Here is a 17,292-nt window from a genome sequence, read left to right on the forward strand (position 1 = left end):
AACTGAATATTAATCAGCAATAAAGACAAATACTGTGAAAAAAAAGAAGGGGAGGGGGAGGGCTTAGGGGGTTGTTGGCCCGGAAACCGGGAAAGGGAATGACACTCGAAATGTAAATAAGAAATACTTAAGTTAATAAAAAAAAGTAATAAAAATAAAAGAAACTAAGTTTCTGTAGTAGGGAAGATCTATTGGAACAGCAATAGGTACTGGAAATCATGGAAGATTGTTTACTGGGTGTCATCAAACTGGAATACCTGAGAGGAGGGAAACAGATCCACAGTAACTCCACACTGCCAATGCCTTACCCATCAAGCCTGTACCAATCAGGCTTCCTATGGTACAGGTGATACTCAGCATCTTCATCTTTTATCTCCATCTGCCATTTGGACTCCTGAAGCATTAAGAGTTCTCCACAATACAAGAAAATACACATAGCTCCTGTGTTAATACAAGACTATCAGTCCAGGGACACTGGCACTGGGGAAGAACCTCACTCAAGGTTTTCAATTCCAATGTCATCTCTTCTTCCCCTGGTTACTACCATATCTATGAAAGGAATGAAAGGGACCCTGGAAAATACAAGACTATGAATCTCCCATACTACCCACACAAACTACAAAAGAAAATTCATGTCCAATCCTCCATATTCATCAGCAGGCTTTCACATCTTTCCCATATTTGTCATGGGGGTTAAAAATCTACTCTGAAACATCTGGTCATAAATTTCTTCTCCAAACAGACATTTACCAACCTTCCCACCATTTATCCCTTTACATCCAGCTTATCCTTCCACCATGTAGCCCTACTAGAGTGTGTACACAGACAATATGAAATAATGGCCACATTGAGAGCACTCTTCTTTATTGATACACAGTGACAGTGAAAGTGTAAAAACTAACAGAGATTTGGAACTGTCCATCTATGTTCCATAAAGAAAAATGCAGTATATTTGGTGGTTGATCACATTGGAAAACTTTGCTCTACAGAATATGCAGCCCATAGGCTCTGCTCATTCTGTTCCATTAGAAGCCACCCCTTAGTTCTTTGTTGCTCTCCTTCTCACTTTTTTTCCTTTCTTTCTTTCTTATTCAAACAGGGTAGGTATGCCCACATATCGTTGACAATGCTAAATCTCACTATATAAATCAAACTGGCCTTCAAATTACAGAGATCTCCCTGCCTTTGTCTCCTGAGTGCTTGGATTAAGGTGTAGGAAAATAAAACCAGCTTAGTCCACACTTTATAACAGCATGCTCATGTGTGGAACAGTGAAAGGCACCCTGGTTCCCAGTTGCGGTGGCTTGAACCCCGGAGACCCTGAAAGGGACAATATAGAGTTCACCTGACTCCCTGGAAACCAGGCCCATCAGTAGCCCACAACCTTCCATAGATTTGTGGCCATCAGTCACATAAAGGGCAATGATCTAAGACCCTTCACAGTTAGAGGACATGGCCACAGGTCATGTAGGCTCAAGACACATGTCCATTATAATGAGGTACCTACAGGCCTAGAGTTTTGGCAATGAATTTTCCTTCCCAGACACTGCTCCCTACAAGAGGAATTTAATCTCAGGCCTACTCTGAGAAGTGGGGTACGGTTTTACTCATCCACTTTCTGTTATGACAATAACAAAAACAACAGACTGTCTCTTTTCATCAGGATCTGCCATGAGGAGCCTTAGAGAAGGTCTTTGCTCACAGAGCCGCCATCTAATTTCCTGAAGAAATCCTCCTTTTGCTCCCAGTCACCTCCACCACCAAACTAGGCACATCCAGTCCAGCCAAAGAATACCCTCATGGAAGCAACTGGGCCTCCCTTTCTTTTCCCCTTGGCCCAAGGCTAGGTCCAGGCCTGGAGACCTCAGCTCCATTCTCAGCTCTTCCACAGCACCCCAAGAGCACCTGAATGCCCCAGGGCCTGAGAAACAGATGGATCCAGCCTCTTTGCTAGGGCCAGTAACTGGCCCTAGCAAGTTCCAACTATGCCCCACTCTCAGACTGCACTTCCCCACCCCAGGAGAGGTGTCTCCTATTTGCCATACTTTTGTCAACTATCTGCATCATGCCTCCTGGAGCAGCCAAAACCTTGTGGGAGAGTGGATGCATGACCCTAGCATTGATGCTACACTCGTGTATATACACATATAATTCTAAGTGCCCATGAAGTCCAGAAGAGTGTGGGTGATCTATCCCTGCATTGGAGCTCCAGGAAGTTGGGAGACAGAACAGGGAAATTGCAACTGCACAGGGTGCTTCATAAATAGCTCATTGCAAATGAGCTGTCATCATGCACTGAAGATTTTAATTTCCTTGATGTTGAAGAACATTGTAAGAAGAACATTTGAAAATTGACTAGAATCACATTATGATTTTAAAGATACAATATAAATCATGCAAAGGAGATTGGAGCAACTCATGAAATGATGAGGGAAGGTCATACTGAAGACAGGTGTACTAACTCACCTGAAAACTCAACACTAGAAGAAGCATGAAGATAGCTAGCATGTTAGGGCCATCCTGGACAACTTGAGATCTCCTATATCTAGACATTGTTGATGGTCTAAACTGCAGCATCGAGCCATGCTGGTGTCACCAGACCTTGCTGGAGCACAGAGACCATATTGCGGTGAATGGCCTATGCTTTTCCATTAGCCTATGTCAGTGTCTCTGATTCTGGAAGCCTCTGAGAACCCCATCAGGAGCCATGATACTACAGCTTCTAGGGTCTGTGTTCCTGGTGGGCTTTTGCAGAAAACACTGTGAAAACCCATAACCCGTTCTTTAACTGAAGTGAACAGCAAGAAGAATTCTATTGCTGTGATATTAATGACTGAAGATGCAGGGTTAGCAGGGATGGATATGGAAGGCTTTTGTCATAACCGCTATTCATACGCCAACTCAACCCACCTCCCAAGAAAGTAGCATGGAGACATTTAAGGCAATTCTTAAATGGGATAGAATTCTGAAGTGTACCACTACCCAATTAATGGGTAATGGAAGGGGTCCAGGAGGGGAAGAGATATATCCTATTTATGGAGCAGTCCAGGAAGAGTATGTCCCCATACTCCAGTGAGAGTATAGATAACACAAATTAATCTGGTTTAGTTTTATTTTTTTACTCTTTGGGGGACAGGGTGACTAAAAGAGTGGGTGGAAAGACAGTGCATCTGGCCAGGTGGTATCTGATGTTAAACATGTGAGAAAATCAATACAAATGCTATGTTTTGGCTGTATATTTGGAATATACTGAAAATATATAATACTACATTAACTGGGAAATTTTCAAAAAATCTTCCTTTAAAGTATTCTACATCATGTGTTAAACATTCAGTCTCTAAATTTCATCCATGCACTTTGGTAGATGGAGACAGGAATGTCCCTAACCTCGGGATCAACAGTTCTTAAATGACATCCAGGAATGAGAAGTACACAGTGAAGTCAGGCTGTGGCCCTTGGTCTAAGGCAGCATCCAATTCACTGAGTTGTTCAAGGAAGAGTTGGTCTTGGATGGCAGTCTGGTCTTGAACATCTTCTGTAAGTGTCTGTTGAGCAATGCAATCTCCCTCGGATTCCCAGCTGCCATAGCTGTGATGGACTGTGGAGTTCGGGTTAAGACTAGATTGTGGGCTGCAGCTGGTTTTGCTGGTCTTGTGACAAACTGGTAACTGATCTACAATACTATCTCCTGCTGCTGGTCCTTGTACAGCCTGTATAAAAATCAGGATTTTAGATAAGAAAGGATCATTGGTCTGAGCAATAGGGAAGACTGATTCCATGTCTGAGACCATACTAAGCATGAGAGGTGGAAAAGAACTTACATGAGATGATACGTCCCGTGAGGAAAATATGGATTCTGAGTCTGGGAACCTACTTAATGGGCTGTGACTGCATGGAGAATGAGAACTGAGAACATACTGTCTGTTGGTCGAGATATTCTCAAAGACAGAGATTAGTAGAAAGACAGTGCCTTGAAGATTGGAACCTTAGCACAGGAACCCAGGCCTTGCATTTTCATTTATACCATAGCCTTCTTCCTCTGCTTCCTTGGCTCCCTAGACTTTCTATTCCTCAGGTAGATTTCACAGGTCTGGTCAATTTTGGAGAAGATGGCCATCTGGTCTAGATAATTACTCAAGGGGCTGAGTTCAGGAAGAGGGCTCACAACTGATGGTGCCTGACACATAGAGAAGGGGGACTCTGAGTTTTGGGTTGTATTTGAAGATCTGAGTAGAGGAGGAGAGCTAAAACCCAAGAGTCTCTGACACATAGAATCATCACTAGCTGACACATCAGGAGGAGAAGGAACATTGGGAAGGCTAGACCTATCACTAGATAGGAGCCCTGGTTTCCTGGGAACGGCACTATACTTCTGATTCTAATACTCCCATCCCCACCCTGATAACGTGGCTCTTGGTGAAACACACCTCTTCCAAGGGCTCATCAGGGAGGAATAAGTTGGATTCTTGGTGAGGAAAGTTCTTCGATGGTCTAAACTGAGGCAAACAGCTGACATCCAAATGTCTCTGGCACACAGATTCTGTACTAGTAGCAGAAAGTGAAACTTCACCACCTTTGGGGTAGGTAGGCCTAGAATGAAGTCCAATTCCAATATTTTCAGGGAATTGTTTACACTTCTGACATTCTCTGGCTCGTCTATTCTTAAAATAGATCTAGAAAGACAAAGAAAAGGAGAGCTGATAAGAGGCCAGTTGTCTCCTTCTGGTCTGAGCAGACCTTGGGCACTGGCTCTGCAACCAGTCCCACAACACCGAGAGAAAGCTTAACTCCCAGGTGTTCTGCAATGCTCAGGATCACAGGATCACATATCACAGAGGCATTTCAACTCCCAGGAGATCAGACACAAGCAGAAGCACTGGAGCTCTGACACAGGCAAGATCACAGTTGAGGACCCAACATCTTTCCCAAAACACAGCATAAATAGGACCCCCCCATAGAAACCAGGGAAACATAAACCCCTGCCCAGACAGACACACAGGTTCCTTCCAGTCACTGTGCCTGGAGCAAACCCAGGACATTGGCTTGCCACCCACTCCTGCTAAGAACTGAGAAAGCTTGACTCCCAGAAGCTCTGACACAACAGGGTCTCAGAAGCTTGGTCACACCAGTATTTCAGGATCCCAGAGGCAGGTTGACTCTGCAGGAGCTCCGACACACCCAGGATCTCAGGATCACAGGATCAGAGAAATAGCTGGAGTCTGAGGGGTTCTGACACAACCAGGATCAGATGAAGGACAGTCTCCAGTTGGAGACAGGAAGGGCAGGTAGCAGTAGAAATAACCAGATGGCACTAGGTAGGAACAAAAACATAAGAAACAGAAACCAAGACGACTTTGCATCATTAGAATTCAGTTGTCCCACTACAGCAAAGCCTGGATACCCCCATCACACCAGAAAAACAAGATTCAGACTTAAAACCACATCTCATAATGATGATAAAGGAATTTAGGAAGGACATAAATAACTCCCTTAAAGAATTACAGGCGAACACTTGTAAACAGATAGAAGCCATTACAAAAGAAACACACAAAAAAAGTTAAAGAATTACAAGAAAACAAAAAAACACAAGTGAAGGAAATGAACAAAATTGTCCAGGATCTAAAAATGAGAATCAAAACGCAAAAAAAAAATCGCAAAGGGAGATAACACTGGAGATAGACAACCTAGGAAAGAGATCAGGAGACATAGATGCAAGCATCACCAACAGAATACAAGAGATAGAAGAGAGAATCTCAGGGGCAGAAGATACCATAAAAGTATTAACACAAGTCAAGGAAAATGGAAAATACAAAAATATTCTGACCCAAAACATTCAGGAAATGCAAAAGACAATGAGAAGACCAAAGGGAAGAAAAATAGGTATAAAAGAGAGTGAAGACTCCAAACTAAAGGGCCAGTAAATATCTTCAACAAAATTATAAAAGAAAACTTACATAACCTAAACAAAGAGATACCCAGAACAAAAAGCCTTAAGATTCTAAAGACTGGAACAGAAAAGATCCTTCTGTCACATAATAATCAAAATACCAAATACACAAAACAAAGAATATTAAAAGCAGTAAGGGCAAAAGGTCAAGTTACCCTGAAGACCAAGCTATACCACTACTGGGCCATATACCCAAAAGATGCTCCAACATACAACAAAGACACATGTACCACTATGTTCATAGCAGTCTTATTTATAATAGTCAGATACTAGAATGAACACAGATGCCCTTCAATAGAGGAAAAAATTCAAAAAATGTCGTACATTTACACAATGGAGCATTACTCAGCTATCAAAAACTATGACTTCATGAAATACATAGGCAAATGGATTGAACTAGAAAATATCACCCTGAGTGAGTTAACCCACGTAGTAGGGGATATGGAGGCAAAATTTAGAGCAGAGTCTGAAGGAACTGCCATTCAGAGCCTGCCCTACATGTGGCCCATATATATACAGCCACAAAAACTAGACAAGATTGATGAAGCTAAAAAGTGCATACTGAAAGGGATTGGATATATATCTCTCTTGAGAGACACAACCAGAGTATGTCAAATACAGAGGTGAATGCTAGCAGCAAACCACTGAACTGAGAACAGGACACCCTGTGGGGAAATATAATAAAAACACATGTTTTTCTATGTTCACAGCAGCCTTATTCATAAGAGCCAGAGGCTGGAAAGGACCACGATGTCCTTCAACAAAGGAATGGATACAGAAAAGGTGGTACATTTAGACAAGGGAGTACCACACAGCTATTAAAATTAATGACTTCATGAAATTCATAGGCAAAGGGATGGAACTGGAAAATATCATCCTGAGTGACATGCCCAGTCACAAAAGAAGACACATGGTATGGATTCACTAATAATTGGATATTATCCCGAAAGCTCAAATTGCCCAAGATACAAGCCACAGACCACATGGAGCTCAAGAAGGACAACCAAAGTGTGGATGCTTAAGCCCTTTTGAAGGGGGAACAAAAATATTCCTAGGAGGAGATATGGAGACAAAGTTTGGAGCAGAGACTGAGGGAATTACCATTCAGAGCCTGCCACACCAGTGAATCCAGCCCACATTTTTATAGAGCCAACAAACCTAGAGAATATTGATGAATCCAAGAAGTGCATGCTGACAGGAGCCTGATATACCTGTCTCCTGAGAGGTTCAACCAGAGTGTAACAAATACAGAGGAGAATGCTAGCAACAAACCATTGAACTAAAAACAGAGCCCCTGTATGAGGACTTAGAGAAAGGATTGAAGGAGCTGAAGGGGCTTGCAACCCCAAAAGAACAACAATACAAACCAACCAGAGCTCCCAGGGACTAAACCACTACCCAAAGCATACACATAGACAGAACCATGGCTCCAGCTACATATGAAGCAGAGGACAGCCTTCTTGGGCACTAATGAGAAGAGAAGCCCTTGGTTCTGCCAGAGCTGGATCCCCCCTCCCCATGTAGAGGAATGTCAGGGTGGAAAGACAGGAAGGGTGCATGGTTTGGGAGGGGAACACCCTTAAAAAGAAGGAGGAGAGAGGATCAGATAGAGGGCTTATGAATGGGAAAACAGGAAAGGAAATAACAGTTGAAATGTAAATAAAAATATCCAATAAAAAATAAATTAAGTATTGCTAAGAAACAAAAAAAGAAAGACATTATCATCTTGAGTGAGGTAACTAAATCACAAAAAAGACCACATGGTATGCACTCACTGATAAGTGGATATAACCCCAAAAGTTCAGAATACTCAAGATACAATGTAGAAACCACCTGAAGGTCAAGAAGAAAGACCAAACTGTGGATGTTGCAGTCCTTCTACGAAGAAGGAAAAAAATAGGCAGTGAAGAAATTACAAGACAAAGTGTGGAGAAAGACATAAGGAAAGGCCATTCAGAGACTATCGTACCTGAGGATCCACCCCACATACAGTCACCAAACCCAGATACTACTGGAGATGCCAAAAATTGCATGCTGACTGGAGCCTGAGAAAACCATCTCCTGAGAGGCTCTGCAAGAACTTTACTGAAACAGATGGGCATGATTTCAGCCACCCACTGAACTGAGCACAGGAACCATAAGGGAGGAATTAGAGAAAGGACTGAAGAAACTAAAGAGTTTGCCACCCCATAGAAAGAACAACAATATCAACCAACCAGACTCCTAAGTACTCCCAGGGACTAAACCACTAACTATATAGTATACATGGAGAAACCCAAGGCTACAGCCACATATGTAGTAGAGGATGGCCTTTTCAAGATCAATTGCAGAAGAGACTCTTGGTCCTTTTGAAGGCTCCAAGCCCCAGTGTAGCGGAATGCCAGCAGGGAGGGAGGAGGGAGTGGATAAGGCAGTGGGAGAAAACTCTCACAGAAGCAGGGTGCCAGTTGGGATAGAGGTTTCCAGAGCTGAAACCACAAAAGGAAATAACATTTGAACACTAAATAAAGAAAATATCCAATTAAAAAAAAAAGAGGTCGTTTGTACTCTCTGGGTCCCTAATATGGAGATGCTGGGTGAAAAGCCTGGGCTTTGGCTTCTACCCATCATCCATCACAGAATTCTAAGGAACCTGGGCACCAAAGCATAAATACAGGAAGAACTGGACTTAAAACCCACAGAAAAAGGAAGCATCTATATGGACTCATAAATTTTGAGGCTGGCAATGACCACTAAGATTCACTGACACTGTGGTACCAGTATGGCTTCCCCATGCACCAGAATTGTGCACTGAGGATAAGGAAGATTTGAATCCAGCCTTTACCAACCTTCTCCAACCTAGAACTGGGGCAAAGAACACAAAGCTATGAACAGGCACCAAAATTCAACAGTCAGGAAGTATACAAGTGACACATGGTGGAGTGGCTATCTGAACAGTAGAGAGGGAAACACAAGAGAGGCCATAACTTGATTTGTTTCTCCTTTATGCCAAGAGTTCAAGCCAGTGATCTGCATTGTTCCAAGCTCACGTAATTGTTCACATTATAATGGTCCTGCAGAAATAGCTTTTGCTTTTTGGAGAGCATATTTCGTTTCTTCCTCTCCATTCCTGGAGAATCAGGAGAATCTGGTGACACTGAAGGTACTTGTGAAGCCATGAGACCTTGTTCACTTGGTAGACCCGGGGCAACTGGAGAATTGGAGGATTTGTTACTTGAAAGAACAGAGCATCTTGCCATCATTTTTAGACTGGATGGGAATTAGAACCCGTGGAAAACTATAGAGCTCTAGATTTCCTGAAAATGTAATCCCAGAGCCAGACTTTGTTGAACAAGAGAACCTGAGACTAGTCGGGAGGATGGGGGAGAAAGGGAGGCAGAGACAGAGTCGGAGACAGAGAGATCTCAGAACTCTAGAGGTTTATCTTCTTCACTCTGGCATCTCTGTTGAAGTCTTCTTCCTAGGCTAGTACACAAAACATCGTAGCTGGGCCAACAACATGGTGTCCAACCAGCTGAATTCCTCTGGCTTCTGTGAGCCCTGCATGCCTATGGTTCCCAGTGCTGATATCTATGGGGGGAAAACTTCAACTGCTCCTGCCTTTTTTCAGGACCATCTATCCAACTTTCTGGGAATTTGGGGGACATCAACCTCCAAACACATATACCAGCTGCAGAATGCTCCCAAAAGCTCTTCATCTGCTAGCTCCCTCTGTCCTCCATGAGTGTAGCCACCCACAACATATCCATCATATACAAATTATACTCAGGACACCCACTCACCTGGCAAACAGTAGGTTGTTTTACCTTGATGGGTCTCCTCTCTGTGTTTGACTAGTTCTTCAGGAACCTGGCCTTAAATATCTTCTGCAGGCAGGATACTCAAAGCTCCACCCACTCTTTGGCTCCTCCCTCACTGTCGAACCTGCAATTCCTAAGATGAACCCTCCCTTTAGACACTCCTCCCAGACACTCCTTGTCTAATTGATTGAATCACAATTGTTTAGTTTTTTCCGTTGATTTTTGGGTCAGGGTCTGTCATTGCAGGAAGCTCTTTTCTTCCCAAGCCTATAAGTCATCCTGTTCTGCCCAGAAAAACAATCCCTGGCTGTTTAGGGGGAAATTCATGTAAAATATGTCATCAGTCTCACACGATGTTTACCTTTATTCAATGGACTCAGGAGACAAACCAGGTGCATCATTCTAAGTTCAAAGCTAGCCTCAACTACAAAACACTTTACAGGACAGATGGAGCTCCACAGAAAAACCATCTTCCAGATTATAAATGTACATTTATATATGTGAATATGTATAGAATCATATTGTTCCCCCAACACAAGCTCTTACACACATCTGTAATCTTAATATTCAAGATCTTTCTCTTACATAAACAATTTCAAAAGTAGTTGAAAATGATATAAATACCACAAACCACACATTCAAACCAACAAGTGCCCACCTGACCATATGGCCTACATGAGTTTTTTATTGTTCTACCTTCTGTACAACAACGTCTAAGTGAACTCAATAGAACTCATACTTTACCCATGCACTTTATATGTGTGATCTCTATAAGACTTTTAAGAAATGGGTGTTAGATTTTCTCAAAGTCTTTTTCAGCATCTAATGAGAAAATCATGTGATTTTTTTTCTTTCAGCTTGTTGACATGGTGGATTGCATTTGGTGAATTTTCTTTTTTTTTTCCAGAGCTGGAGACTGAACCCAGGGCCTTGCACTTGCTAAGCAAGCGCTCTACCACTGAGCTAAATCCCCAACCCTTGGTGAATTTTCGTATGTTCAAGCAGCCCCCTGCTTCCCTTGGATGAAGATTACTTAATCATGATAGATGATTTCTTTAATGTATTCTTTGATTCGGTGGCTGAGTATTTTACTGAGTATTTTTGCATCTATGTTCATGAGGGAAATTATTCTGAAACTTTCTTTCTTGAAACTTTCTGTGGTTTAGATATCAGGGTGACTGTTATCTAATAGAAAGAGGTTGGCAATGTTCCATTTTGTGTTTTGTGCAATAGTTTGAAGAGTATTTACACTAGCTCTTCTTTGAAAATCTGATAAAATTCTGTGCTTAAACCATCTAGACCACAGATTTTTTTACATTAGGAGGCTGTTAATGGCTGCTTCTGTTTTTGGGGGGCGTTATAAGACTATTTATACAGTTTACATTGTCTTGAGTTATCTTTGTCAAGTGGAATATGTCCAGAAAATCATCCATTTCATTTAGATTTTTCAATTTTGTAGTAGAGGCATTTGTAGTAAGACCTAATGTTTCTTTGAATTTCCTCGGGGTCCATTGTTATGGCTCCCATTTCATTTCATTTTTAAAAAGACTTATTTATTTGTTTGTTTTAAGTAAGTACATTGTACACTGTCATTCTCTTCAGACACACCAGAGGAGAGCGTAAGATCCCATTACAGATGGTTGTGAGCCACCATGTGGTTGCTGGGAATTGAACTCAGGACCTCTGGAAGAGCAGTCAGTGCTCTTAACCACTGAGCCATCTCTCCAGCCAACCAGTGTCATTTCTGATCCTGTTAATTTGAACACTGTCTCTCTGCCTTTTAGTTAGTTTGGCTAAGGGGTTGTTTATCTTCCTGATTTTTCTCAAAGAACCAGCTCTTGATCATTCTTTGTATTGATCTCTTTGGTTCTAATTGAACAAATTCAGCCATGAGTTTGATTATTTTCTGCTGTCTACTCCTCCCTGGCATGTTTGCTTCTTTATACTCCAGGGCCCTCAAATGAACACATTATTTGCTAATATTAGAGCTCTCTAAATTCTTAATGAGGGCACTTCGTGCTGTGAACTTTCCTCTTAGCACTGCTTTTATACTGTCCCATAAGTTTGGGTATGTTGTACTATCATTTTCATTGAACTCTATAAAGTCTTTATTTCTATATTCCCTGACCCAAGGATCATTGAGTAGAGACTTGTTAAATTTTTATGACTATGCAGGCTTATGGTTGTTTCTGTTCTTCTTGAAGTCCAGCTTTAATCCATGGAAGTCTGATAGGATGCGAGGGTTATTTCGATTTTCTTGTATTCATCAAGACTTGCTTTGTGACAGAGTATATATGGTCAAATTTGGAAACAGTTCCTTGAAGGGTTGAGAAAAAGGTATGTTCTTTTGTGTTTGGGTAAAGTATGTTATACATATATCAGGTCCATTTGATTCAAAACCTCTGTTAGCTTAATTATTTCTGTTTAGCTTCTGTCTGGATGACTTTTCATTTGGTGAGAATGGGGTATTGAAGGCTCACACTATTATTGTGTCTGTTCGATGTGTGAGGTCTGACTTGAACCTTTTCCCGGACCTCTTGAAGGGGACTCTTGGAGGCAGTGATTGCTGTAAAAGCCAGAAGAGTTTAAACTGACATGTCAGGGTCCTCCACTTCAAGGGGAGATGACCCCAGCAGACTCTGACAGGGAGTTATATATCTTACAAACAAGTGGGGCAGAATTCAAACAATTGGAACAGAATTCAAACAATGGTAACTAGGCAGAGTACTATGGGTATTTGGTGGAGCAAAACAACTTTCAGATCAGACTCAGTGTTCTGTTCAAAACTTTCCCAAGGAGGGGTCAGTTTGAAGCCACAGGTAGCTTTGTGTGACAGTTTGGTTTGCAGCTGTTCCAGGATCTAAACCAGCTTTTTTCTTCCTGGAAAGGAGAAGTCCTTCTGCTAGGAATTTTATGGTGGGAATTTTCACACTGGTCCTAGATCGTTTCCAATTCTAGCTCTTACAAATGTTTGGTTGGAGCATTAGTAAAGTTTCTTTTATGGATGTGGGTACCTTTGTATTTGGGGCATAGATGTTAAGAATTGAGATGACATCTTAGTGAAGTATTCCCTTTAGGAGTATGAAGTGTCCTCCCCAACTCTTTTGATTACTTTTAGTTAAAAGTCTGCACAGTACATAACAGAATGGCAATTCTATTCTTTTCTTGGGGCCATTTGTTTGGAAAGACTTTGTTTTTATTCATTACTCTAAGGTTTCTGCTACCTTTGTTCCTGAGGATCTAAAGTCAACATCCACTGATACGGAAGCTCTATTCCAAACACCTTGCTTTAATTGAATCTCAGAATAAAACAATCTCAGCAGCTCCACCTTTTATCCCATAGATCTAGCAGCCACTCCTTTCCTGTCCCACCCTGCAGCCCCACTCAGTCTGGCTAGAATGAAGACAGCTATCATTATTTTTTATGATTATTCTGTAGATTTCTTTGTTTTGTTTGGGGTTTTTCGCTGATAATATTTTTATTTGATTCATGCGTATATTTCCACTCTTCATAAACAGAACTCTGTGAAAGAAGAATTTGGTATAATTGTGTTGGGTACAAAATTATAAATTCAAATACATTTTATGGCTGAATCTGGACAGTTACATTCATTTACATTCTTTTTCCTTTTTTTAAGGCAAAATTCAATTCCTAAGTTTCAGTTCAGTTCAAGCAGCATTCAATGTTATAATTTTTTTTAGTTCCCAGATTTAATCAGTTTTAACAGTACTTTAACAATGCTTGATATTTTAACAGTTCTTTAACCACACCTGTCTGGTGTTCCAGATGGAGATGGGGCTCCCTCACCTGTTTCAGTTTTTTTTTTTCACTTTTTTTATGTAATTTTTATTTTTTTCCCATCTTTATTAAATTGGGTATTTCTTTACACTTCAAATGTTATTCCATTTCCCGGTTTCCAGGGCAACATCCCCCTAACCCCTTCCCATCCCCTTCTACGTGGGTGTTCCCATCCCCATCCACCCCCCATTACCACCCTCCCCCCAACAATCACATTCACTGGGGGTTCAGCCTTGGCAGGATCAAGGGCTTCCCCTTCCACTGGTGCTCTTACTAGGATATTCATTGCTACCTATGAGGTTGGAGCCCAGGGTCAGTCCATGTATAGTCTTTAGGTAGTGGCTTAGTCCCTGGAGGCTCTGGTTGGTTGGCATTGTTGTTCATATGGGGTCTCAGCCCCTTCAAGCTCTTCCAGTCCTTTCTCTGATTCCTTCAACAGGGGTCCCATTCTCAGTTCAGTGGTTTGCTGCTGGCATTCGCCTAGATATTTGCTGTATTCTGGCTGTGTTTCTTTGTTTTTTGAAAACAGGGTTTCTCTGTATAAATTTGCGGGCTGTCCTGTCACTCACTTGGCAAACAAGGCTGACATAGAGCTCACACAGATCCACCTGCTTCTGCCTTCCCAGTGCTGGGATGAAATATATATACCATCACCTGACATTGAGGACATATTTCTTAACTGAGCAGGCAGAGATATTCAATTCAGATTTGGTTAGAGTCTGAGAAAAAAAATCATAGCCTTTGCCCCATCACTTGGGGTATTCTGTACTTTGGGGATATAGCCAGAAGAAATTCGGCCTTCCCTAATCAGTGACCGTATGAAGAAATGAATGTCTTCTCAGCCTGTTCTGCAGAGGCCCTGCTCATTCCTGACTACTGATGTCACCTCTTAATTGTTCCCTCCCTCTTAAACAATTCATGCAGCTATTTTTACCACATTTACTTTGAGAATGAAGACCATTCCAGAAATGAGACTGTTGACATTCTAGAAAACGTAAAGATCACTCTGAATAAGGGGCACAGTCATTGTAAAGGGCCCAAGAGGAACTGTTCTGAGGAACTTCAATAACTTCAATGTAGAGCTGTTTCTCCTTGGAAAGAAAAAGAAAAGGCTCCATGTTGACAAATGGTAGGGTAACAGAAAAGAGCTGGCCACTGTAAGAACCATCTGTAGTCATGTTCAGAACATGATCAAGGGTGATTAGGCTTCTGTTACAATATGAGATCTGTGGATGATCACTTTCCTATCAACATTGTTGTTCAGGAGAGCAGGTCTTTGGTTGAAACCTGTAATCTTTTCGGTGAAAAGTACATCTGCAAGATTCAGATGAGGACAGGTGTTGCTTGTTCTGTTTTTCAAGCCCAGGAGGATGAATTAATCGTTGAAGAAAAGAATAATGAGCTTGTTTCAAATTTAGTGCCTCTGGTTCAGTCAGCTGCAACAGTTAAAAACAAGGATATCAGGAAGTTTTTGGATGGCATCTGTGTGTCTGAGAAAGGAACCCTGCACCAGGCTGATGAAGTAGACCTCAGTTTCCTAGAGGAATCTGAACTTGGTCATAAGCACAATTTGGGCTCTTTGGGGAGCCACGAACTCAGCATGAAAATCCTGGGCTGCTGCAGATTGCCCTAGCCTCTCTCTGTTTGTCCATTACTCACAGAACTTGCACTTACCTATCTCTCAAAAGATGAAACTTAATTTTCCTCCTACTCTTTGAATCCGCCCACTCTGCAGACCCACAAATCCATTATGCTCACCCACACTTTTGTGCCAGTCTTGGTTCATCCTTACCCAATCTGGACCTATTCTTGTGGATTTATTTACCCCTGTTTATTGTCTTTTGTTTCTGTTTTGAAACAAGGTCTTTCTATTATTCCAGCCTGTTCTAAAGATGTCCTTATCTCAGAATTCTGAGTCCTGATTACAGGTATGAGTCCCCACAATCTTCAAGATTTAATCATTTTTCCAGAGAAACTAAAGGGTGACAGGTTTGTGTAGAAAGTGAAAACTAAGGGAAAAGTAGCCTTTCCCCCATAAGACTCCAACCCTGAAAAAATTAAGGCTACACCTGTCAGTCATTTCCTCAAGAAATGAAATTCTACTCACTCTGCTTCCAGGGTTCCTGACCATTCCTTCCTCTTAATAAGGACCCATTCTTAGAGGGCAACAGCCTGTTCAGTCTTCAACTGCCTTGTTTCCTCCCTTATTCAACCACTTTCCTCTTCTTGGGGCATCCATAAATTGTATGTGACCTCTCAAATGCTCTGTATATTCTATGTTATCTACCTAGATTCCCAAAGTCTCCTGCACAGAGAGCTCAAGCTTTTGCAGGATGGTACCTGGGTTTCTGCCTCTAGTTTGCCCTGTCACTAAGCTAAAGGGTTTTAAGAAAAAAAATGCTGATAATGGTGATGTGGTTTTGTGAGAGTATAAACTGGTTTTTTGTTTGTTTGTTTGTTTGTTTGTTTGTCTGTCTGTTTGTTTTCAAAATCTGTTTGCTTCAGATTATTGTGGTATATTGGATAATTTATGTATTTACATTTCAAATGTTATCTCCTGTCCTCCATTTTCCATACCCTTCTGGCTCCCCCTGCTTCTATGTAGATGTTCACACTCAGAGCCATCCACTCCCACCTCAATGCCCTGGCTTTCCCCTACACTGGGGAAACAAGTTTTCACAGGACCAAGGGCTTCTCCTATTGATGTCAGACAATGCATCCCTCTGCTACATATGCAGGTGGTACCAAGGATCCCTCCATATGTACTCATTTGTTGATGGTTTAGTACCTGGGATTTTGAGAAGGATCTGGTTAGTTGATATTGCTGCTCTTCCTATGGGGTTGCAAACCCCTTCAGCTCCTTCCGGTTTCAAACTTTGGAACATGGGTATCCAAAAACCTGTTGTCTGTACATGGGATGTGATCCTCTAGCTGGACTTCTAGCTTCTCTGACTTCAATGGCTGGAGACTTTGAAGTGCCAGGGTGAGGGGATATCCAGAGGTGCCCCATCTGCTCAGAAAAGAGGGGGAAAGGGATTGGGGAAGGATTGTGGGAGGGGGTGACCCAAAGGAGGCAGTAGGCACCACATAAAGCAAATAAGATAAAAATTATCTTAAATAAAGAAGAAAATGCTGATTCTTTTTTGAGTGGAAATGAACTGTTTTTAATCACTGTCAAGGAGACTCAGTTTGCTTCCCAGGAGTCCAGTCACTCTCACCTGCAGGAATAAAGAACCTCCAACTGGTCTCTTACTTGTCCTCAAAAACTGTGTTAGGGAAGACCTTAGATTACTGAGTCAAATCCTGGGAAGCTTTCTTCACATCAAGAGAGGAATAAGACCGGAAGTCCCACACCGGCGGATCCCGGACCGCAGCAGCTCTCTGCTCCCAAACCCCGTGGGAGAGAGACCCCACCGCCTGATCAGGTGGGCACTCCTGAGGCTGCAGAGCGGAGGAGACCACCAACACTGCCCACCCCTGCCCACATCCCTGGCCCAAGAGGCAACTGAATAAGGCCTCTGGGCTCCCGTGGGGGAGGGCCCGGGAGCGGCAGGACCCCTGAGCCTGAGACACTGCCGGAACCTGAAGGAAACAGACCGGATAAACAGTTCTCTGCACCCAAATCCCGTGGGAGGGAGAGCTGAACCTTCAGAGAGGCGAACACGCCTGGGAAACCAGAGGAGACTGCACTCTGTGCACATCCAGGCGCCAGAGGAAAACACCAGACGCCATCTGGAACTCTGGTG

The 17,292-nt window shown here is 42.3% G+C and overlaps 1 pseudogene; it reads left to right on the forward strand.

Annotated features, from left to right (window-relative positions):
* Positions 1-218: 218 nt before the first annotated feature.
* Rpl9-ps10 (ribosomal protein L9, pseudogene 10) lies at positions 219-15,179 on the forward strand (annotated as a pseudogene).
* Positions 15,180-17,292: the final 2,113 nt, after the last annotated feature.

Source organism: Rattus norvegicus, chromosome 1, assembly GCF_021556685.1.
Source record: "Rattus norvegicus strain SHRSP/BbbUtx chromosome 1, alternate assembly SHRSP_T2T, whole genome shotgun sequence".
Taxonomy (NCBI): Eukaryota; Metazoa; Chordata; class Mammalia; order Rodentia; family Muridae; genus Rattus; species Rattus norvegicus.